Below are 24,649 nucleotides of genomic sequence, written 5' to 3'. Positions count from 1 at the left end.
GCAAATGGCTCTCCACACATTCGTTTTCAAGCTGGAGGTGTCCTTAGGTCTAAAATGAGTCTCTTGTAGGCAGCAAAAAGATGGGTCTTGCTTTTTTATCCAGTCTGAAACCCTGTGTCTTTTGATGGGATCATTTAGCCCATTCACGTTCATAGTTACTATTGAAAGATATGAATTTAGTGTCATTGTAACACCTATTTAGTCCCTGTTTTTGTGGACTATTTATTTGGGCATCCTCTTTCTCTACAGGGTCATCCTTAATATTTCTTGCAGATCTGGTTTGGTGGTCATGTATTGTTTCAGTTTCTGCCTATCTTGGAAGCTCTTTATCTTTCCTTCCATTCTGAATGAGTCTTTCTGGAGAAAGTATTCTTGGCTGCCTGTTTTTCTTGAATATATCCTTCCAGCCTTTTCTGGCCTGCGAGGTCTCTGTGAAGAGGTCTGCTGTTAATCTAATATTTCTCTCCATATAAGTTAGCGATCTCTCATCTTTTGCTGCTTTAAGGATTTTCTCTTTATCTTTGGAATTTGCAAGTTTCACTATTAAATGTCAAGGTGTTGAGCAGTTTTCTGATTTGGGGAGGGACCTCCCTATCTCCTGGAATTGGATGCCTGTTTCCCTCCCCAAATTAGGGAAGTTCTCAGCTATGATTTGTTCAAATATGCTTTTGGCCCTCTGTTCCTTTCAAGGTTTTCTAGAACCCGAATTATATGCAGATTCTTCTTTCTGAGGCTATCATTTATTTCCTTTAACCTTTCCTCATGGTCTCTTAATAGTTTTTCTCTTTTTCTCTCAGCTTCCTTCCTTGCCATAAACTTGTCTTTTATGTTGCTCAGTCTTTCTTCTACCTCATAAACCCTGTTATTAAGACCTCCAGTTTGGATTGCATCTCATTTAATTGATTTTTTTTTTATTTCAGCCTGATTAGATCTAAATTCTGCAATCATGAATTCTCTTGATTCCTTTATGCTTTTTTTTTTCAGAGCCACCAGTAGCTTTATAATTATGCTTCTGAATTGGTTTTCTGACATTGAATTTTAATACAAGTTTTATAACTCTGTGGCAGAGAGTACTGTTTCTTATTCGTTCAGTTGTTGTGATTTCTTCTTTCTAGCCATTTTGCTCAGTGCAGAGTGGCTGTATGAGCAGCCTGCATCAAGAATATCAACCACGACCTAAGTAAATTTCTCCCTAGATGATTCTGCCAAGGTCAGAGACCAGAGATTTAAAACAAAAATCAGAATGAAATAAAACAAAAGGACCACTATAGTGAAAAACTAATTTTAAAACAAAGTAGTAAAAAATAAAAGTCTTAGAATCCAAAAAAAAAAAAACTCAAAGAAAAAAGGCGGGGACTGGGAGATAGTGGTGGTGACAAACAGGGACTAAATAGGTGTTACAATGACACTAAATTCATATCTTTCAATAGTAACTATGAACGTGAATGGGCTAAATGATCCCATCAAAAGACACAGGGTTTCAGACTGGATAAAAAAGCAAGACCCATCTTTTTGCTGCCTACAAGAGACTCATTTTAGACCTAAGGACACCTCCAGCTTGAAAACGAATGTGTGGAGAGCCATTTGCCAATTCAAATGGTCCTCAAAAGAAAGCTGGGATAGCAATCCTCATATCCAATAAACTAAAGTTTATCCCAAAGACTGTAGTAAGAGATAGAGAGGGACACTATATCATACTTAAAGGGCCTATCCAACAAGAAGATTTCAGGGCCAGGGGGACACAGCCCACAATCCTTCACTCTCCCTGGGACAGGCGGAGGCAGAGGCGGCACAGGACAGTGAGACCGCTCCTACCGCCAGGCGCCCCAAGCTGTACAGGTCAGCATCCCCTGCCCCAGGAGCATGTAGGCCAGGCAGACTGAGAGACTGTGGGTGGTTACTAGGGGAGCTGACTCCAGAGCTGGGGACCTCTCCGCCACCAGCGGTGTTGTTCCTCTTGGTGTCACCATGTGCTTGGGATGGGCGGGGCCCCCAAAGAACAGAGGCTTCATGGGGTCAACAGCACCCACTGAGCCTGGCACCTGGCGTGGGGCAGGCATCTCCCCCAAGTACACATACCTGACAGTCAGCACAGCAGATCTCTCCCCCAGAAGACCAGCTGGAAGGACAGGGGAAGAGCAAGTTCTTGACCAAGCAGCACTGGAAAGCTCCAGGGGAAGTCGAGGGATTTACAGTACATAAAACCAGGGGGTACTCATCCTATTTTTTTTCTTTCTTTTTCCTTACAACTTGTTTTTACATCAGACTGTAAATTTCCTTTTTTTTCTCTTTTCCCACCTTAACGACAATATTTTACCACCTCTTCATTTTTAAGTTTCTTCCTTTTTGACATTCATATTTCTACAATTACAGATCCTGGATATATATTCCACTTCTAGATCCCCTTCAACATACTCAACTTAATTTTGGGAGATATACAAGATATGTTTATTTTGTTTTGTGTTTTTTTTTTTTTTCTCTGCCTCATTTTGTTCTACAATGGTGGAAGTTAATACCTTCCAAAACATGACCAGCATGCACTCAGAACAAAGTAATACACCATGCTGGTTCATTCTGTGAGATTCCTCTTTCTCATTCTGCCCCCCCTCTTTTATCTCACTTATGTTTTGGTGGTCAATGTTGGGGCTTTCTACAAATATTTCTGGTTTATATAAATTTGGGACTAAGCATCTTCTAACATACAGAATTTAATATACTCAGAATCAAAAGGATAACCCACTAGAACCCCTCGGGTAGACCACTTTCAAACTCCACTACAACTTTGTCACCACCACTATCTCCCAGTCCCCGCCTTTTTTCTTTGAGTTTTTTTTTTCTTTTTTCTTTTTTTCTCTTCTTTGGATTCTAAGACTTTTATTTTTTACTACTTTGTTTTAAAATTAGTTTTTCACTATAGTGGTCCTTTTGTTTTATTTCATTCTGATCTTTGTTTTAAATCTCTGGTCTCTGACCTTGGCAGAATCATCTAGGGAGAAATTTACTTAGGTCGTGGTTGATATTCTTGATGCAGGCTGCTCATACAAGAAGACCTAACAGTCATGAATATTTATGCCCCTAATGTGGGAGCTGCCAAGCATGTCAATCAATTAATAACCAAAGTAAAGACATACTTAAACAATAATACAATAATAGTAGGGGACTTCAAAATGACACTTTCTGCAAATGACAGATCTAAGCACATCACCAAAAAAAAAAAAAAATGCCTTGAATGATACACTGGACCAGATGGATTTCTTTCACATATATAAACAGAACATTGCATCTGAACACAACTGAATACACATTCTTCTCCAGTGCACATGGAACTTTCTCCAGAATACACCATATACTAGGTCACAAATCAGGTCTGAACCTATACCAAAAGATTGATACTGTCCCCTGTGTATCTTCAGACCACAATTCTTTGAAACTAGAACTCAATCCCAAGGAGAAAATGGGAGAAACTCAAACGTGTGGAGGTTAAAAAGCATCCTACTAAAAGATGAATGGATCAACCAGGAAATTAGAGAAGAATTAAAGATTCATGGAAACTAAGGAAAATGAAATTACAACCTTTCAAAATCTTTGGGATACAGCAAAAGTGGACCTAAGAAGGAAATACATCGTAATACAAGCATCCCTCAACAAACTGGGAAAAAAACTCAAATACGCAGGCTAACCTCGCACCTAAAGGAATTGGAGAAAGAACAGCAAAGAAAGCATATACCAAGCAAAAGAAGAGAGATAACAAAGATTAGAGCAGAAGTCAATGAAATAGTTACTAGAAGAACTGTAGAACAGATCAATGAAACCAGGAGCTGGTTCTTTGAAAGAATTAATAAGATAGATAAACTCCTAGCCAGCCTTATTAAAAAGAAAAGATAAAACACTCAAGTTAATAAAATCATGAATGAAAGAGGAGAGATCACAACTACCAAAGAAATACAATTGAATTTAAAAATGTATATGAATGATCCCTGGGTGGCGCAGCGGTTTAGCGCCTGCCTTTGGCCCAGGGCGCTATCCTGGAGACCCGGATTCAAATCCCATGTCGGGCTCCCGGTGCATGGAGCCTGCTTCTCCCTCTGCCTGTGTCTCTGCCTCTCTCTCTCTCTCTCTCTGTGTGTGTGTGTGTGTGTGTGACTATCATAAATAAATTAAAAAAATTTTAAAAAATTAAAAATAAAAATAAAAAAATAATGTATATGAGCAGCTATATGCCACAAATTAGGCAATCTAAAAGAAAGGGACGCATTTCTGGAAAATTGCAAATGACCAAAGCTGGAACGGGAAGAAATAGAAAACCTGAACAGGCCAAAAACCAGGAAGAAATTTAAGCAGTCATCAAAAACCTCCCAGGACACATAAGTCTAGGGCCAAATGGCTTCCCAGGGGAATTCTATCAAACGTTTAAAGAAGAAATAATACCTATTCTACTAAAGCTGTTCCGAAGGATAGAAAGGGAGGGAACACTTCCAAACTCATTCTATGAGACCAGTATCACCTTGATTCCAAAAGAAGATAAAGACTTCGCCAAAAAGGAGAATTATAGAGCAATATTCCTGGTGAACACGGATGCAAAAATTCTCACCAAGATACTAGTCAACAAGATCCAAAAGTACATTAAGAGAATTATTCACCTGACAAAATGGGATTTATCCCCGGGATGCAAGGGTGTTTTAACACTCCTAAAATAATGAACATGATAAATCACATCAACATAAAATCTTCTCATTAGATGCAAAGAAAACATTTGAGAAAAATACAGCATTCATTCCTGATCACAACTCTTCACAGTGTAGGAATAGAGGGAACATTTCTCAGCATCCTAAAAGTCATCTATGAAAGTCCACAGAGAATATCATTGTCAATGGGGAAAAATCAGAGTCTTTCCCCTAAGATTAAGAAAATGACAGGGATGTCCACTCTCACTACTGCTATTCAACATAGTACTAGAAGTCCTCGCCTCAGCAATCAAGCAACAAAAAAAAAATCAAGGGCATTCAAATCATCAAAGAAGTCAAACTCTCCCTCTTCACAGAAGACATGATACTGTACATAGAAAACCCAAAAGACTCCACCCCAAGATGGCTAGAACACATCCAGCAATTCAGCAATGTGGCAGGATACAAAATCAATGCCCAGAAATCAGCAGAATTTCTATACACTAACAATGAGACTGAAGAAAGTGAAATTAAGGAGTGAATCCCATTTACAATTGCACCCAAAATATAAGATACCTAGGAATATACCTAACCAAAGAGGTAAAGGATCAATACCCTAAAAACTACAAAACACTTCTGAAAGAAATTGAGGAAGACACAAGGAGATGGAAAAATATTCCATGCTCATGGATTGGAAGAATTAATATTGTGAAAATGTCAATGCTACCCAGGGCAATTTACACATTCAATGCAATCCTTATCAAAATTCCATGAACTTTCCTTAGAGTGTTGGAACAAATAATCTTAAGATTTGTGTTTAATCAGAAAGACCCCGAATTGCCAGGGGAATATTAAAAAAGAAAACCAATTTGGGGGGCATCAGAATGCTGGATTTCAAGTTGTATTATAAAGCCGTGATCATCAAGACAGTGTGGTGCCAGCACAAAAACTGGCACGCAGATCAGTGGAACAGAATAGAGAACCCAGAAATGTTCCCTCAACTCTATGGTCAACTAATATTCGACAAGTCAGGAAAGACTGCCCACTGGAAAAAGGACAGTCTTTTCAATAAATGGTGTTGGGAAAATTGGACAGCCAGATGCAGAAGAATTAAACTAGACCATTCTCGTACACCAAACACAAAGATAAACACAAAATGGATGAAAGATCTAAATGTGAGACCAGAATCTATGAAAATCCTAGAGGAGAATATAGGTAACAACCTTTTTGAACTTGGCCACAGCAACTTCTTGCAAGATACATCTATGAAGGCAAGAGAAACAAAAGCAAAAATGAACTTCAGGGAAATACAAATCAAAACCACAATGAGATACCACATCACACCAGTGAGAATGGTGACAATTAACAAGACAGGAACAGCAAATGTTGGAGAGGATGTGGAGAAAGGGGAACCCTCTTGCACTGTTGGTAGGAATGTGAACTGGTGCAGCCACTCTGGAAAACTGTGTGGAGGTTCCTCAAAGAGCTAAAAATAGCTACTCTATGACCCAGCAATTGCACTACTGGAGACTTACCCCAAAGATACAGATGCAGTGAAATGCTGGGACACCTGCACCCCGATGTTTCTAGCAACAATGGCCACAATAGCCCAACTGTGGAAGGAGCCTCGGTGTCCATCGAAAGATGATGGATAAAGAAGATGTGGTCCATATATACAATGGAATATTATTCAGCCATCACAAAGAAGGAATACCCACCATTTGCTTCAACATGAATGGAACAGGGGATATTATGCTGAGTGAAGTAAGTCCATTGGAGAAGGACAATTATCATATGGTTTCATTCATTCAGAGAATATAAGAAATACTGAAAGGGATTATATGGAAAAGGAGAAAACATGAGTCGGAAAAAGTAGAGAGGGTGACAAAGCATGAGAGACTCCTAGCTCTGGAAAACAAACAAGGGGTAGTGGAAGGGGAGGTGGATGTGGGGATGGGGTAACTGGGTGACTGGCACTGAGGGGGCACTTGACTGGATGAGCATGGGGTGTTATAGTATATGTTGGCTAATCAAACTTCAATAAAAACATATACATATAAAAAAAGAAACTTGGAGAAATTAGTATCTTCACTATTTTGACTGTAATGATGAGTATATTAATTTGTCAAAGCTTCTTAAAGAAAAAGAACCTTATGTTCCTAAAAGTTTCACTAAATTATTGAAATATCTCCAAAGAATGTCCTCAGAATCCTTCAAAAACAGTGTTTCTTTCTCCCTTACTTTTGTGCTACTGCTCATTATGTGATAATTTATATTTTACAACTTATCTTCAAAGTCGTATTATTTTCAACTACTGTAGCTATTATTTCACCTGTTAATTGCCCTAGTTCTTCGGTTTGAGAATTCAGTACCTATTTATCTAATGTATTTAATTAGAACTTTAAAATGTTTAAGTATGGGACGCCTGGGTGACTCAGCGGTTAAGCATCTGACTCGCTCAGGGCATGATCCTGGAGTTCCAGGGATTGAGTCCCACATCAGGCTCCCCACATGGAGCCTGCTTCTCCCTCTGCCTATGTCTCTGCGTCTCTCTCTGTGTGTCTCTCATGCATAAATAAATAAAATATTTAAAAACTATAAATAAATAAAATGTTTAAGTGTTTTCAGATATCAAATGTTATTTGTTACTCATGGGTTTTTAATTATGAAGAATATTAACATACTTAGATTCTCTTTTTGATTAGTAGATAAAATTTCTAAATATAGATGTCATTTTATTTTATAAACTCAACTTAGTTTTCTTATTATTGTCTTTCTTATATTTTATTCTTTGATCTTATTATTCTATACTTTCATTGCCCATTAATGATTTATTGATATTACTTATAGTACTTTGTATTCTTATTGTTTTCCTGGCTATTATTATCTGTTATCATATTTGATATTTATGATACTATCCTGATTAAGATATTTTATCTTCATTTTGTAGATGAGGAAATTTATTTTATTTTATTTTATTTTATTTATTAATGAGAGATACAGAGAGAGAGGCAGAGACACAGGCAGAGAGAGAGGCAGAGAGAGAGAGAGAAGCAGGCTCCATGCAGGGAGCCTGATGTGGGACTCAATCCCGGATCTCCAGGATCACCTCCTGGGCTGAAGGCAGATGCCAAACCACTGAGCCACCCAGGCATCCCTAAATGAGGAAATTGAGGCTCATTATAGTTGAAATATTGTTCTTCTGTTGATATGCAGGATTACTAAATATGTAATACTTAGTTTTATTTGATTTGGAGATTAGGGCTTCTAAATTCGAGGGCACTTTTTATGCCATTTTAAATCCTTCTTGCAATGTTAAACTGTATTTCTACTCTCCAAAACATTATCTTTCTTGTGATACCATGAATTTTTAATAGATTTTCTTCTGCTTTAAGATAGTACTTTTCAGTTTTTTAAAGCATAATCTCAGCCAAATGATCTCCAAAGTATTTTTCTATTGAATATTCATCACTATCAATGAATAGTCTTACTCTCCTATCCCTACCCACTTTCTATAACCTTCCCCTACCAGTTTTTTCTCTCATCCTTCTGAACATTCTACTATTTTTCTCCATGTGTTTGCTTTGTGAGAGTCTGGTTTCTTCTGAAAAATCTTTCAGCCTCTGTGTGATCTATTTTATTTTCTCCTTCTTCTTTTCATTCGATTGGATCAGGTTTTGTATTTTTCCTACTCTTTTCTACTTTACAAATTATCAAGTGTATAGTCCTCTCTGTCTTTACTTCAATATACCAGTTACCATAGTAAATGACTTTACTGTTTCTTTTCTTAAGATTTTATTTATTTATTTATGAGAGACATAGAGAGAGAGGCAGAAACACAGGCAGAGGGAGAAGCAGGCTCCCTCTGGGGAGCCAGATATGGGACTCGGTCCCAGGACCCCAGGATCACGACTTGAGCCAAAGGCAGAAACTCAACCACTGAGACACCCAGGGGCCTCAACATATTTTTCTTTATTCATGATGAAAATACTGAAATGAATGTAAGACTTACGTAATAGTTGTTATGAGCTCAGTCACTGTTTTAAGTGCTTCACACATTTTTTTTATTTTAAACCATTAGTAAGCTTATGAAAACAGATAGCATAAGCAACCCCAACCTAGTAAGTGAGAAAAATATGAGCAAATATACATATTATCCAAAATAATCCTTCTAGTAAGTGAAATTGGGTTTGAATTCAAGCAGATGCCTCCAGATTCTATATGACTAATGTTTTTGTTATACTGATTCTCATTAATGGAAGAATTTTTTTAACCTATTGTCAATTTCTCTTTTTCAAAAAAATATTTTCAGAGCACTCTGTGCCTAATTTTGTAATAGGAAGGTAGAATTTAAAGGCTGTTTTACAATTTTTTCTGAGTTCTAAAGAAAACTGATATTAAAATATAACTTTCCCCACACAGATTCAAAAATGACTTCATCATATATACAAACACACTGAATTACAATCATGATATTAAAGCCTCTTCCTCTTATGCTAGTTGCCCCTCTTGATTGTGTCCTTGTTATTCCAAACAAATTTATCAGATTCTGCCTCTTTTTCCTTCCATTTATTGGAGCCAAACACATATAATACTCTAAAACACTAATGCCAGCAAATATATATTCTGCTTACCTTAATGGTGATTTTTGCAAACCTTCATTTAACAATATTTTTTTCAAACTGTTTTTATTCTTAGTTTTGTAAACTATATGCAGAATTTTCACTATTTTTTATTCCATTTTTTTAAAGTTTCAAGATTGTTTCATCTCCATTGTTCCAGCTTTGATATGCTTATTAGACAATATCATTTCTTTTTAATCTTATTTTCTTCTATTACACGTTAAAACAATGACCATGTTCTTCAAAACTTTTTTTTTCACCAAACCATCAGACATCTATAGAATTCAACATTGAGTGCTGTCAAAGGGGTGCTTCTTTTTGTCAATAACCATATTATTGCGCCAATTTTTAAACATTCAAAAGATTTTATTAAAAGATAAGAAAGAACAGTGGCAAGATAGGTCAATAGGCATTACAAAGCATTAGGGTATCCAGTTCACACCTTGTAGATCAGGCCTGAGAATTTCAGATGCCTCCCTCCAGTTTCCCAAAATGATTGTGTTACAGACTCTTAATAGCTGGGATGCATTTTTTTTCTGGAAAGTGTGCACAACTAGCTATACAGTTTCCTTATGTGACTGACTTACTTAGTTCCTAAACTATCTGCAAGAAGGTAGCAGTATTTAACATTTATGCCTCGCTGTGTGCTGACTAGACAATTTGACATTTCCACATCAAGAATAATCCCATTTTCTAGGCTACCTGATACATCTCCCTTCATTCTCAAAGTTAGACTTGTGAGACATACTGCTTTTTCAAGGTAAATATCACTCAAAACCAGTTACTCTTTGCTCTAAAAATTTAGAGTTGGCCATACTCTTAAATGATATACAACGTAATATTTATTTCTAACTAGAAAAGTTTTAATTTTGAATTATAAGTGAAATGCATCCATAGAGTTATGAGGAGAAAAATAAGATTATGACCTAATAATTCTATCCCAAGTCAAATTAGCATCCTTGTGCAAGAAAGATTGACACGTACAATGTAACTTGCACTCATTCAAAAGAACATAAGTATGAGATTCATGGTTAAATGAGTTTCTAATAACACAACTAGTAAATGTAGACTTAAGGCTAAATAAGATCATAATGTTTTGTTTTCATTTTTATAATAACCCTCCTCTGTATTTATGCTTCTTATTTTGATTGACTAGATATTTAAGTCAGGGATATCAGGAATAATTTATAATTCTTATTTTGTTACTATACTTATGGGAAAATTTTCATGTTTATTGTATTGTGTGATGTAGGTATAAAGCAAAAAAAATTATCACTTAAATGAATGATTTTATCTTCAATAAATTGATTTTCTATTGGTGTTCAATTTGCCAACGTATAGAATAACACCCAGTGCTCATCCCATCAAGTGCACACCTCAGTGCCCGTCACCCATTCACTCCCAACCCCCGCCTCCTCCCCTTCTACCACCCCTAGTTTGTTTCCCAGAGTTAGGAGTCTTCATGTTCTGTCTCCCTTTCTGATATTTCCTACCCATTTCTTCTCCCTTCCCTTCTATTCCCTTTCACTATTTTTTATATTCCCCAAATAAATGAGACCATATAATGTTTGTCCTTCTCCGATTGACTTATTTCACTCAGCATAATACCCTCCAGTTCCATCCACGTTGAAGCAAATGGTGGGTATTTGTCGTTTCTAATGGCTGAGGAATATTCCATTGTATACATAGACCACATCTTCTTTATCCAGTCATCTTTCGATGGACACCGAACTCCTTCCATAGTTTGGCTATTGTGGCCATTGCTGCTAGAAACATTGGGGTGCAGGTGTCCCAGCATTTCATTGCATCTGCATCTTTGCGGTAAATCCCCAACAGTGCAATTGTTGGGTCATAGGGCAGGTCTATTTTTAACTCTTTGAGGAACCTCCACACAGTTTTCCAGAGTGGCTGCACCAGTTCACATTCTCACCAACAGTGTAAGAGGGTTCCCTTTTCTCCGCATCCTCTCCAACATTTGTGGTTTCCTGCCTTGTTAATTTTCCCCATTCTCACTGGTGTGAGGTGGTATCTCATTGTGGTTTTGATTTATATTTCCCTGATGGCAAGTGATGCAGAGCATTTTCTCATGTGCTTGTTGGCCATGTCTATGTCTTCCTCTGTGAGATTTCTCTTCATGTCCTTTGCCCTTTTCATGATTGGATTGTTTGTTTCTTTGCTGTTGACTTTAATAAGTTCTTTATAGATCTTGGAAACTAGCCCTTTATCTGATACGTCATTTGCAAATATCGTCTCCCATTCTGTAGGTTATCTTTTAGTTTTGTTGACTGTATCCTTTGCTGTGAAAAAGCTTCTTATCTTGTTGAAGTCCAAATAGTTCATTTTTGCTTTTGTTTCTCTTGCCTTTGTGGATGTATCTTGCAAGAAATTACTGTGGCCGAGTTCAAAAAGGGTGTTGCCTGTGTTCTCCTCTAGGATTTTGATGGACTCTTGTCTCACATTTAGATCTTTCATCCATTTTGAATTTATCTTTGTGTCTGGTGCAAGAGAGTGGTCTAGTTTTATTCTTCTGCATGTGGATGTCCAATTTTCCCAGCACAATTTATTGAAGAGACTGTCTTTCTTCCAGCGGATAGTCTTTCCTCCTTTGTTGAATATTAGTTGACCATAAAGTTGAGGGCCCACTTCAGGGTTCTCTATTCTGTTCCATTGATCTATGTGTCTGTTTTTGTGCCAGTACCACACTGTCTTGATGACCACGGCTTTGTAGTACAACCTGAAATCTGGCATTGTGATGCTCCCAGCTATGGTTTTCTTTCTTAAAATTCCCCTGGCTATTTGGGGTCTTTTCTGATTCCACACAAATCTTAAAATAAATAATTTGTTCTAACTCTCTGAAGAAAGTCCATGGTATTTTGATAGGGATTGCATTAAACGGGTAAATTGCCCTGGGTAACATTGACATTTTCACAATATTAATTCTGCCAATCCATGAGCATGGAATACTTCTCCATCTCTGTGTGTCTTCCTCAGTTTCTTTCAGAAGTGTTCTGCAGTTTTTAGGGTATAGATCCTTTACCTCTTTGGTTAGGTTTATTCCTAAGTATCTTATGCTTTTGGGTGCAATTGTCAATGGGATTGATTCCTTAATTTCTCTTTCTTCAGTCTCATTGTTAGTGTATAGAAATGCCACTGACTTCTGGGCACTGATTTTGTATCCTGCCACGCTACCAAATTGCTGTATGAGTTCTAGCAATATTAGGGTGGAGGATTTTGGGTTTTCTACGTAGAGTATCATGTCAGTGAAGAGGGAGAGGTTGACTTCTTCTTTGCCAATTTGAATGCATTTAATGTCTTTTTGTTGTCAGACTGCTGAGGCTAGGACTTCCTGTACTATGTTGAATAGCAGTGGTGAGAGTGGACATCCCTGTCTTTTTCCTGATCTTAGGGGAAAGGCTCCCAGTGCTTCCCCATTGAGAATGATATTTGCTGTGGGCTTTTCGTAGATGGCTTTCAAGTTGTTGAGGAATGTTCCCTCTATCCCTACACTCTGAAGAGTTTTGATTAGGAATGGATGCTGTATTTTGTCAAATGCTTTCTCTGCATCTATTGAGAGGATCATATGGTTCTTGGTTTTTCTCTTGCTGATATGATGAATCACATTGATTGTTTTACGAGTGTTGAACCAGCCTTGTGTCCTGGAAATAAATCCTACTGGGTGAATAATTTTCTTAATGTACTCTTAGATCCTATTGGCTAGTATCTTGTTGAGAATTTTTGCATCCATGTTCATCAGGGATATTGGTCTATAATTCCCTTTTTTGGTGGGGACTTTATCTGGTTTTGGAATTAAGGTGATGCTGGCCTCATAGAACGAATTTGGAAGTACTCCATCCCTTTCTATCTTTCCAAACATTTTTAGTAGAATAGGTATGGTTTCTTCTTTAAACGTTTGATAGAATTCCCCTGGGAAGCCATCTGGCCCTGGACATTTGTGTCTTGGGAGGTTTTTGATGACTGCTTCAATTTTCCCCCTGGTTATTGGCCTGTTCAGGTTTTCTATTTCTTCCTGTTCCAGTTTTGGTAGTTTGTGGCTTTCTAGGAATGCGTCCATTTCTCCTAGATTGCCTAATTTATTGGCGTATAGCTGTTCATATGTTTTTAAAATCGTTTGTATTTCCTTGGTGTTGGTAGTGATCTCTCCTTTCTCATTCATGATTTTAATTTGAGTCTTCTCTCTCTTCTTTTTAATGAGGCTGGCTAATGGTTTATCTATCTTATTAATTCTTTCAAAGAACCAACTCCTGGTTCTGTTGATCTGTTCCACAGTTCTTCTGGTCTCGATTTCGTTGAGTTCTGCTCGAATCTTTATTAACTCTCTTCTTCTGCTGGGTGTAGGATCTATTTGCTGTTTTTTCTCTAGCTCCTTCAGGTGTAAGGTTAGCTTTTGTATTTGAGTTGTTTCCATTTTTTGAATGGATGCTTGTATTTCGATGTATTTCCCCCTCAGGACTGCTTTTGCTGCATCCCAAGGATTTTGAACGGTTGTATCTTCATTCTCATTTTTTTCCATGAATCCTTTTAATTCTTCCTTAATTTCCTGGTTGACCCTTTCATCTTTTAGTAGGATGGTCCTTAACCTCCACGTATTTGAAGTCCTTCCAAACTTCTTCTTGTGATTTAGTTCTAATTTCAAGGCATTATGGTCTGAGACTATGCAGTTCATGATCCCAATCTTTTGGTATAGGTTCAAACCCGATTTGTGACCCAGTATGTGGTCTATTCTTGAGAAAGTTCCATGTGCACTTAAGAAGAATGTGTATTCAGTTGAGTTTGGATGTAAAGTTCTGTAGATATCTGTGAAATCCATCTGGTCCAGTGTATCATTTAAAGCTCTCGTTTCTTTGGAGATGTTGTGTTTAGAAGAACTATCGAGTGTAGAAAGCGCTAGATTGAAGTCACCAAGTATAAGTGTATTGTTATCTAAGTATGTCTTAACTTTGGTTACTAATTGATTGATATATTTGGCAGCTCCCACATTCGGGGCATATATATTGAGGATTGTTAAGTCCTCTTGTTGGATTGATCCTTTAAGTATGATATAGTGTCCCTCTTCATGTCTCACTACAGTCTTAGAGGTAAATTTTAGTTTATCTGATATAAGGATGGCTACCCCTGCTTTCTTGAAAAGAAAAAACCACGGGAGAGTATTTTCTGATCTGTGTACTTTAAGTCCCTTGACTTCCCCTGGAACCTGTCCGTCTAGCTGGTCTTCTGGGGGAAGGGCCTGTTGTGCTGATTTTCAGGTGTTAGCACTTGGGGGAGCTGCTGTGCCCCTGCCTGGTGCAGGGCTCAGTGGGGGTTGTTTACCCCGTGAGGCCCCAGGAGCAACAGTCCTAGTGGCGGGGCCAGCTCTGCAGCCCTGGAGTCAGCTCCCGCAGTAGCTCCGGAGCTCTCCGTCTGCAGGGCCTGGAGGCTCCGGGCGGGGCCGCTGATCTGCTCAGCTCGGGGCAGGAGCGTCCTCGCTGTCCTGGGCCCTCCCGGCCTCTGCCTGTCCCGGGGGAGGCGGGATCCTGGGCTGTGTCCCGGCGCCCTGTGCTCCGGGGCCTGCGCTGTTGGATTCGCGCTCCTGCCCTGCAGCCCCCTCCACGGAGCCGCCCCCGAGCCCCCCCGAGCTGCTCCCGCCGCGCAGGCCCCTCCGCGGAGCCGCCCCCGAGCCCCCCCAGCTGCTCCCGCCCCTCAGCCCCCTCCGCGGAGCCGCCCCCGAGCCCCCCGAGCTGCTCCCGCCCCGCAGCCCCCTCCGCGGAGCCGCCCCCGAGCCCCCCCGAGCTGCTCCCGCAGCGCAGGCCCCTCCGCGGAGCCGCCCCCGAGCCCCCCCAGCTGCTCTCGCCCCTCAGCCCCCTCCGCGGAGCCGCCCCCGAGCCCCCCGAGCTGCCCCCGCCCCGCAGCCCCCTCCGCGGAGCCGCCCCCGAGCCCCCCGAGCTGCTCCCGCCCCGCAGCCCCCTCCGCGGAGCCGCCCCCGAGCCCCCCCAGCTGCTCCGGGTCCCCCGTGCGCGCTGCAGCCCTTAGGGAGCTCGGGGCGCTCTCCCGGGGCGCAGGTGCCTGTCAGTGTCCCCGGGAGCCCGAGGGCATCCCCGCCCTCCTGGGTCCTGCTCCACCTCCCCGCGAGCCCCTTTCCCCCGGGAAGGTCGGTGCAGCTCCTGCTCCTCCGGGACGGGGCTCTCCTGTCCTGGGGACACTCGCCCCGGCCTCAGCCCGGCTCCTCGCGGGGCCCCTCCCCCTTGGAGGCCTTTTGTGTCTTTATTTCTTTTCCCCGTCTTCCTACCTTGCAGAAGCGCGAACTCTTCTCACAGTAGCGTTCCAGCTGTTCTCTCTTTAAATCTCAGGGCGAATTCGTAGACTTTCAGGGTGATTTGAAGGTTATCTAGGTAATTTGGTGGGGACAGGTGACTTGGGGACCCTACTCCTCCGCCGTCTTGCCCCTCCCTCTAGGTGTCATATATTGAATTTATTCTATACTACTCTGTTTTTAATTATCTATGTGAGGATTATAAATGGTTTTGTTTTGAAATTTTTAGATGATTTTGAGGTAGAATTATTAGTTTATAGCACCCCCCCAGCCCCACCACCACCAGGAGCTTCCCTGCTATATTCTAAAACTGGTCTCTATAATCAGAGGACAGAGAGAGACTGCAGAAGCAAGTGACTCCAGGTTGACAGGTAGTGTTGTTTTTTTAATAAAAAAACAAACAAACACACAGCAAAGTTACATGCAAGGCTTGTCTTAGGCAGCAGCAAGATTAATGGATCTATGCACCTGCTCACCAAGTCTTAAAAGTTTCTAAAAAGGCTTCAATCGGTTTCAGTCATATATATACTGCACAAGTGTTCTCAACACCACATCACTCTTTTAAGGCTATGTCCTTGAAGCAGCCTATGGGATGGAAAAGGCAAGTGAAATCCACATTCCAAAGACAGGGGTGTTGGTGGGGTGGGGAGAGTGAGGAGCCTTCCAATGCTGGGTCCAGCTTATTAGTCAATCAGTAGTCATGCAATTTTGATGATATTTCCCAACAAGAATATTGGAAAAAAAATGGTTGCAATAATGTGTCTGATCGTGGGTACATATGCCTGTTTGCTATGTGACTTTTGAGATCTTCTTATCAATAGGAAGAGTTTAATTCCCCATCACTTGAATTAAGGCTTAGCCATGTGACTTGTTTTAGCCAATAGGACGTTACAAAAAAGAGGTGCAAGCAAAGACTAGGTAAGTTCCTGTACTTTGAGCTTGCCCTCTCTATTAGTAGAAACCATAAAACATCATTTAAACAAATCAAGACTAGCTTCCGGTAGGATGAGACTGCATGGATAGAGGTCCCAGCTTTTCTGGGACCTGGGTTCAGATCACACTAGCAAAGGCCACAGACTTGTGAATAACGTCTTTCCTAGGTTTTCATCCACTAGCCAAGATAGACCAGAAAAATCACATAGGCATACTATAAAATCATGAGGAAAAAATATAACTTTCTTTTTTTTGTTTGTTTTAAACCACTGAGCTTTGAAGCATTTTATCACACAGTGAAAGTTCTTGATACAGAAATTTTCTATTATATTTTGTATTTTTTGAATTAAATCTTCCTATTCTATTCTTAGGATTTTGCTTTGTTTCCCTATGTTGGCACTTTTAGTTTCATTTTTATGATTACTTTATTATACTATAATAATTCATTTTCATTATTTATCTCTTTCTTCCAAATGTCAATTTGACTGCATGGATAGTCTATTTTAAAGTATAAGCTAATTTTAATGACCTAGACCTCTATATGACAGTTTTTCTTTCAAAAAAGGAGTTTTTCTTGCAAGTCCGCCCTGCTTTGAGTAGGAAAGATAAAATATTGTATAACAAGCAATCTATCATGTTTGGATCTATTCATTGGCATTAGTTTTATTTATTAGAACTTTCAATGTTTTCTATATTAACAATTTATTGTCAACTCCGTGTCTATCCATCCTCCTCTGTTTTTGGTGCTTTTGACTCTTTTTGCTGGCAACAAAAACTGATGAGAAAAATCAGGACAACATACTGCCACGTTTATTAGCAAATCAAGTCAAAATATTAAGAAAAGATCTGAGGAGAATGAGCTTGACCTCCTTTGTTATAAACTCAACATGTTACATGTGATACTCTATTTCTTTTTCTTTCTTATGTTTAAAACTGTGATATCTACTCTTTAGTAATTTACTATGTTTGAATTGATAAGATTAAATTTGTTTAATCTTTGTTCCATTTGTTCCATTCCCAACCCTCTTTTAAACCTTCTTCCCTTTAACTCAATATAAATATCTCTTTTTATAGATATGTCCTTCTTTCCTTTCTGCTTTTTTCAGCTCTATGTTACTGTCCTTTCCTATATTTCTAAATTTCCACAAGATTGGATAATTTTAGACTTAGAGTTATAGTGTGCTCATTATCTTTTTGTTTTTCCTCTACTCCATTTATTTGTCTAGGTGATCATTAACTATTTTTTATGGCCCTTAGACAAATATGATCTCTTTGTGTCAAGCATTTCTTTGTTACATAAAGGACTTCTTTACTGTAATGGTACATTATAGAACTTGTTCTCAAGATTTGATATCTAATTTAAATTTCTTGGTAGTTAATAAGGTTAAATTAATGTGTACATATATGTATATATATGAATATATGTATATATATGTGTACATCTATGTGTGTGTATATGACTTTCTATGTTTAGGGGTATAAAAGAAGTATTCCAGAACTATATTTTACTTATTTTGGAAATAATGACATGAATGGACTCTTTTCAATGTATATTTATAATGCCAGAGGTATATATTTCTCCAGGAGAAGTTAGAGTGCTCTGTTATACTTTCTAAATATCATTATACATATATGAAAAATAATATTTGGAACTTTTGAGGACAATTTTAAAAAGGCAGAGTGAAAGACAGATGATTGAGGGAGAAAGAGGAGATAAAATCACTACATAATGGAAAGTGGTGTGGTTATATCATGTCATCCCTCCTCCATGGTCTCCAAATAGTTAAGTCTAATAAACCTTTGAAATTCTTAATGAGTGTTTATATTATTTTAATGGAAGATCAGATGTGTAACTTAATTTCATCTTAGGTTGATATATTAAGAAATAAAACAGAAAACTGGAAAACTGTAACTTCAGAAAATAAAAAGGAGAAAATAAGCCAGTGTGAATTAGCATAAGTGATGAGGGATTATTCGAGGCTCTCTCTGTATATTTATACTTTGATCCCTGAGAGACAATGTAACTGCCAGATTATGTCTGGTTACATGTATAATGTGCATATTTTATATTCACATATATTAGGAAGTTCTAATAGCAATTACATTTACTTAGACATGTCATTCTAGGTCTAATCCAAACAACATATGAAAATAACCATAAAAATCTACTCATTAATTACAAATTAATTATTTGTTTTTCAAATGAGGGAATTAATGAAGATTTAATTACAAAGTTAAAGTATAAAAAAAACTTCTTTGTAATGACACAAGTAGGCAATTAGCAACTTAGTTACATGGATTTTCTCAGCATTATGCTTCAATATTTCTGATGAACAAATAATAGTAGCTGAGAATTGTCAAGAATATGTCTGTAGAGTCATAAATTTGAATTTAAAAATCTCAGTTTCTTTTAATTAATTGCACAAAATAGCAGAAGGTTTGTTAAATTTTCTTAGAGAAGCCAAATAAATAATAAAATGTTAAACTATTTCTTACTATTTTGAGTGCTAAACCTGTCACAGGACAATTTTATTTATTACATTTTGTCATCGGTTGTGCTGGTTATTCTTGTGTAATAAAAAACCAGCTCATTCTGCAGGGACTCAGGGGAGAAGCTGTGGTGAGTGTTTCTGTGCTTTGTACTTGGTAGTCCCCAAGTATGTGTATGCAAGTCTTGATCAGCTCTCTGAAACAGATGGGATAGAAACCAACCCATCTGGTAAATCCTGCAAAAGTTGAAGTCTTAGATGTGAAGCCCAACTTCTTAACTACTCAGGGAGCGTTTGGTAACTGAAAATTCCCTCCAGATCACAATGACAGGGTACCAGACGTGGAGATTTTGGTAAGAAAGTGTCTTCACTTGTTCCACTTGTTTCAGTGTGGCCGACTTAACACTTCCTAGGGGTACAGTAGCCTCCCAATTAGTTTCTGAAATTTTCATAAAGGGAATTGATCTATGTGAGGAGAGTTAAAAGCTGCCTATTCAGCCATCTTGCTAACCCTGGATAAATTATTTAAACTCTGTAAAATTCAGTATTATTGTGTGTAAAATGGCAACAATAAAAATAATAATAAAGCTTACCTCAGAAGGTTGATGTGGAGATTAAAGGAGCACTGAAACTATTTAAGGCACTAGGAACAGTGTCTGACAAATAGTAAGTGTTCAAGAAATATGAAATACTATTAGGTATAAGTATTGTTACCTAGTTAGTCCTTAAAATGTTAGCTCAATTATTAAAGCTTCTGAATCCCTACTGCAGACATATATTCTCTTAATGGACAGTAATGAACTGTTTCTTTTTCTTTCTATTTATGTTGAATCAGTTCCTCTCTATTTTTTCTGAAAAGTAGTCTGCTGTGTAAATGAGCAATCTGCCACCTAGTCCATTTTGTAGCTTCAATATTAGGAAATTCTGGGAGAAGAAATGTTTGGTTAGGGTTAATGTTGAACATCATATATTTCCTATGTGAGAAGTATGCCTTTTCCACATGTGCACAGTGTGAAAGGAGACAAAGGGTAATCTAACTGAAACAGACGGTGTACGACATCCAGATCAATCTAAGAGGTTTAAAGGTAAGGCAAATGTCCTATTGAATATCCATAAACTGCAGGAAGCTATTTAGGACAAGTTGGTGTGCAATATAGAAAAATATCCAAGTTTTCTTACCAAAATATGAAACATTTTATGCCAATACAAAGAGTTTTTCACTGTTACTGTGAAGTGAAGGAACTAATTTATAGCTAATTAGATTCAGAAGAAGCAGAGAGAAATCAGACACGGGATAAAAAAAAGAAAATTATATTTTTCTGAACTCATTAACCTAATGGGAATGGAATTCAATACAATCAAATTCCTTTAAAATTCACTAAAAAAAGAAGAAGAAGAAGAAGAAAGAAGAAGAAGAAGAAGAAGAAGAAAGAAAAGAAAAACCACTAGAACAGACCAATGAAACCAGAAACTGGTTCTTTGAAAAATTAATAAAATTGATAAACCTCTAGCCAGAATTATCAAAAATACAGAGAAAGAACCAAATAAGTGAAATTACAAATAAGAGAGGAGAAAAACAAACAACACAATGAAAATGCAAATGCTCGTAAGAGAATATTATGAAAAACTATATGCCAAAAATTGGATACCCTAGGAGAAATGTATGAATTCTTAGAAATATATAACCTACAAAAACTTAAACAGGAAGAAATAAAAAAACTTGAACAGACCAATAACCAGCAAAGATTGAATCAGTTATCAATAAACTGACAAACAAAAATCCAGGGCCAGAAGACTTCATAGGCAAATTCTACCAAAATTTAAAGAAGAGTTAATACCTATGATTCTCAAACTATTTCAAAAAGATAGAAAAGGAAGGAAAACTTCAAAATTTATTCTATGAGTCCAGCATTATCCTGATACAAAAACCAGATAAATACTCCCCCCCAAAACCTGAAAAATATGAATGCAAAAATTCTCAAAAGGGGCACTTGGATGGCTCAGTTAACTGAGCCAAAACTAATTGACTCCTCTTAGTTTTGGCTCAGGTTCATGATTTCAGGTTTGTGGGATCAGCAGAGAGTCTGCTTGAGATTCTCTCTCTCCCTCTCCCTCTGCCTCTTCCTCCACTTGTGTTCTCTCTCTTTCTGAAGTAAATAAATAAATCTTTAAAAAGATACTCAATAAAATGCTAGTAAACTGAATCCAGGAATACATCAAAAAAGTCATTCACCATGATCAAGTGGGATTTATTCCTGAGTTGCAAGGCTGGTTCAATATTTACAAATCAATCAACATGTTACACCACATTAATAAAAGAAAGGATGAATAAAAATCATACATACATACATACATACTATATGAACATTTTAATACACGCAGAAAAGACATTTTACAAAAAAAAAAAACAGAATCTATTCTTGATAAAAAAAATCTTCAACAAAGAAGATTTAGAAGGAACATAGCTCAACATCATAAAGGTAATATAAGAAAAATCCATGGCTAATATCCTCAATGGGGAAAAATGAGAGGTTTTCATTTACAGTCAGGAACGAGACCGGGATACCCACTATCACCATTGCTATTTAACAGTACTGGGGGTCCTAGCTTCAACAATCAGACAACAAAAGGAAATAAAATATATCTGAATTAGCAAGGAAGAAGCAAAACTTTTACTATTTACAAATGACATGATACTCTTTATGGAAAATATGAAACACTCCACCAAAAAACTGCTAGGAATTGATAAACAAATTCAGTTAAGTAGGAGGATACAAAATCAACATACAGAAATGTATTCCATTCTTATACACCAATAATGAAGCAGTAGAAAAAATAGTTTAAAAATCCTATTTGCAATGGTAACCAAAATAAATCTAACTAAGGCAGTGAAAGACCTGTACTCCGAAAACTATAAAACATTGATGAAAGAAAATGAAGATGAGACAAAGAAATGGAAACACATTCTATGCTCATGGACTTAAAGAACAAATGTTGTTAAAATATCTATACTCCCCAAAGCAAGATACAAATTTTGTCCAATCCCTATCAAAATACCACCAGCATTTTTCACAGAGTTAAAACAAACAATCCTAAAATTTATAGATCCACAAAAGAGTCCAAATAGCCAAAGAAACCTTGAAAAGGAAAAGCAAAGCTAGAGGTATCACAATTCTGGACTTCAAGTTATATTACAGACCTGTAGTGATCAAGACAGTATGGTACTGGCATAAAGGTAGGCACATAGATCAATGGAACAGAACAGAAAATCCAGAAATGAATCCACAACTATATAGTCAATCTTCTACAAAGCAAGGAAGAATATACAGTGGTAGAAAAGATAGTCTCTTCAACAAATGTTGTTGGGAAATTTGGATAGCAACATGCAAAAAAATGAAAGTGTAGCTCTTTTTTTAACAAGCAAAAAAAGAATAAATTCAAAAAAGATGAAAGACCTAAATGTGAGACCTGACACCATAAAAATTCAGTCAGTAACCTCTTTGACATCGACCATAGCAAGATTTTTCTAGATATACCTCCTAAGACAAGGAAAATAAAAGCAAAAATAAATAATCTTGGGACTTCATTAAAATAAAAACCTTCTGTAAAAAGCAAAGGAAACAATCAACAAAACTAAAGGCAGCCCACAGAATGAGAGAACATATTTGCAAATGATATGTCTGGTAAAGGATTAGTATCCAAAATATATAAAAAAAACTTATAAAACTCAACACCCAAAGAGTAAATAATCCAATTTAAAAATGGGCAGAAGACATGAAGACATTTTCCCTAAGAAGACATGAAGAGGTGCTCAACATCACTGATCATCAGGGAAATACAAATCTAAGCTATACTGAGATATTACCTCACAACTGACAGGATGGCTGAAGGCAATAAAACAAGAAACAATAGCTGTTGGCAAGGATGCATAGAAAGGGGAACACTCTTGAACTGCTATTGCGAATGCAAATTGGTGCAGTCACTCTAGAAAATAGTATGGAGGTTCCTCAAAAAGTCAAAAATATACCTAATTTATGATTCAGCAATTGCACTACCAAGTATTTACCCAAAGTATAAAAAATGTTAATTCAAAGGGATACATACGCTCCTATGTTTATAGCACTGCCTACTATAACCAAATTATGGAAACAGCCCACGTGTCCATTAACTGATGAATGGATAAAGATGTGGTATATATAATCAATGGAATACTACTCAGCCATAAAAAGAATGAAATCTTGCCATTTGCAAAGACATGGATAGTACTAGAAAGTATACTAAGTGAAGTAATTCAGTCAGAGAAAGACAAATGCTATATGGTTTTGTTAGTATGTGTAATTTAAGAAACAAAACAGATGAACAATAAATAATAAAATAAAAAGTGAGAAGACAGGGAGATTGATTTTAAGGAATTGACTGACCTGATTGGTTGGTAAACCCAAAATCTATAGGGTGGGCAGCAGCCTACAGACACACTCAAGTCCAAAGACACTCTACTGGTAGAATTCTTGGAGAGGTCAATCCTCTTTTTGGGATTCAATCCTCTTTTCTTGGGGAGGTCAATCTTTTTCCTCTTAAGGCCCTCAACTGATTGGATGACATCCACAATATGAGGATAATCTACTTTACTCAAAATATGTTGATTTAAGGGATCTCTGGGTGGCGCAGCAGTTTGGCACCTGCCTTTGGCCCAGGGCGCGATCCTGGAGCCCCGGGATCAAGTCCCATGTCGGGCTCCCGGTGCATGGAGCCTGCTTCTCCCTCTGCCTGTGTCTCTGCCTCTCTCTCTATTTCTCTCTCTCTCTCTCTCTCTCTCTCTCTCTCTCTGTGACTATAATAAAAAAATTAAAATATGTTTATTTAAATGTCAATCTCATCTAAAAATGTCTTCACAGCAGCATCTTGGTCAAGTGTTTGACCAAATATCTGGGTACAGTGGCTTAGCCAAGTTGACACATAAAATTAACTGTTCCAGTAGAAATAGAAGGAAAGTATTTCATATGGACAGGTCATAACAAAAATATGGAAGGGCAATATATAAAGTTTGTTTTGAGGAAATTTTCTTCGAGGAAAAGAAACAAAGTATATTTCACTGAATCATAGTCCTATGTGCTATAAATCAGATAAACGGTTTAAAATAATGGCTTTGGGCAGCCCTGGTGGCACAGCGGTTTAGCGCCGCCTGCAGCCCAGGGCATGATCCTGGAGACCCGGGATCGAGTCCCACGTTGGGCTCCCTGCAGAGAGCCTGCTTCTCCCTCTGCCTGTGTCTCTGCCTCTCTCTCTCTCTCTCTCTGTGTGTGTGTGTCTCTATGAATGAATAAATAAAATCTAAAATAAATAAAATAATAAAATAAAATAAAATAAAATAAAATAAAATAAAATAAAATAAAATAAAGGCTTTTCTACTTGTTAAGTATATGACTTATAAAATTAATATTTATAAATTTATATTTTCCAGATATTGATATGACATTGATATGGGAATTAAGTGCATTTAAGTATGGAAATCTGTTAGCATGCTGCTAGGCACATACTAAGTGTTTAATAGTTGAAAGATAGCATAGCATACCATTGCAGTTAAAAATCCAGACTCTGTGGATCCCTGGGTGGCGCAGTGGTTTAGCGCCTGCC

Source organism: Canis lupus, chromosome 23 (assembly GCF_048164855.1).
Source record: "Canis lupus baileyi chromosome 23, mCanLup2.hap1, whole genome shotgun sequence".
NCBI classification, from domain to species: Eukaryota; Metazoa; Chordata; class Mammalia; order Carnivora; family Canidae; genus Canis; species Canis lupus.
Note: the sequence above shows the minus strand (reverse complement) of the source record.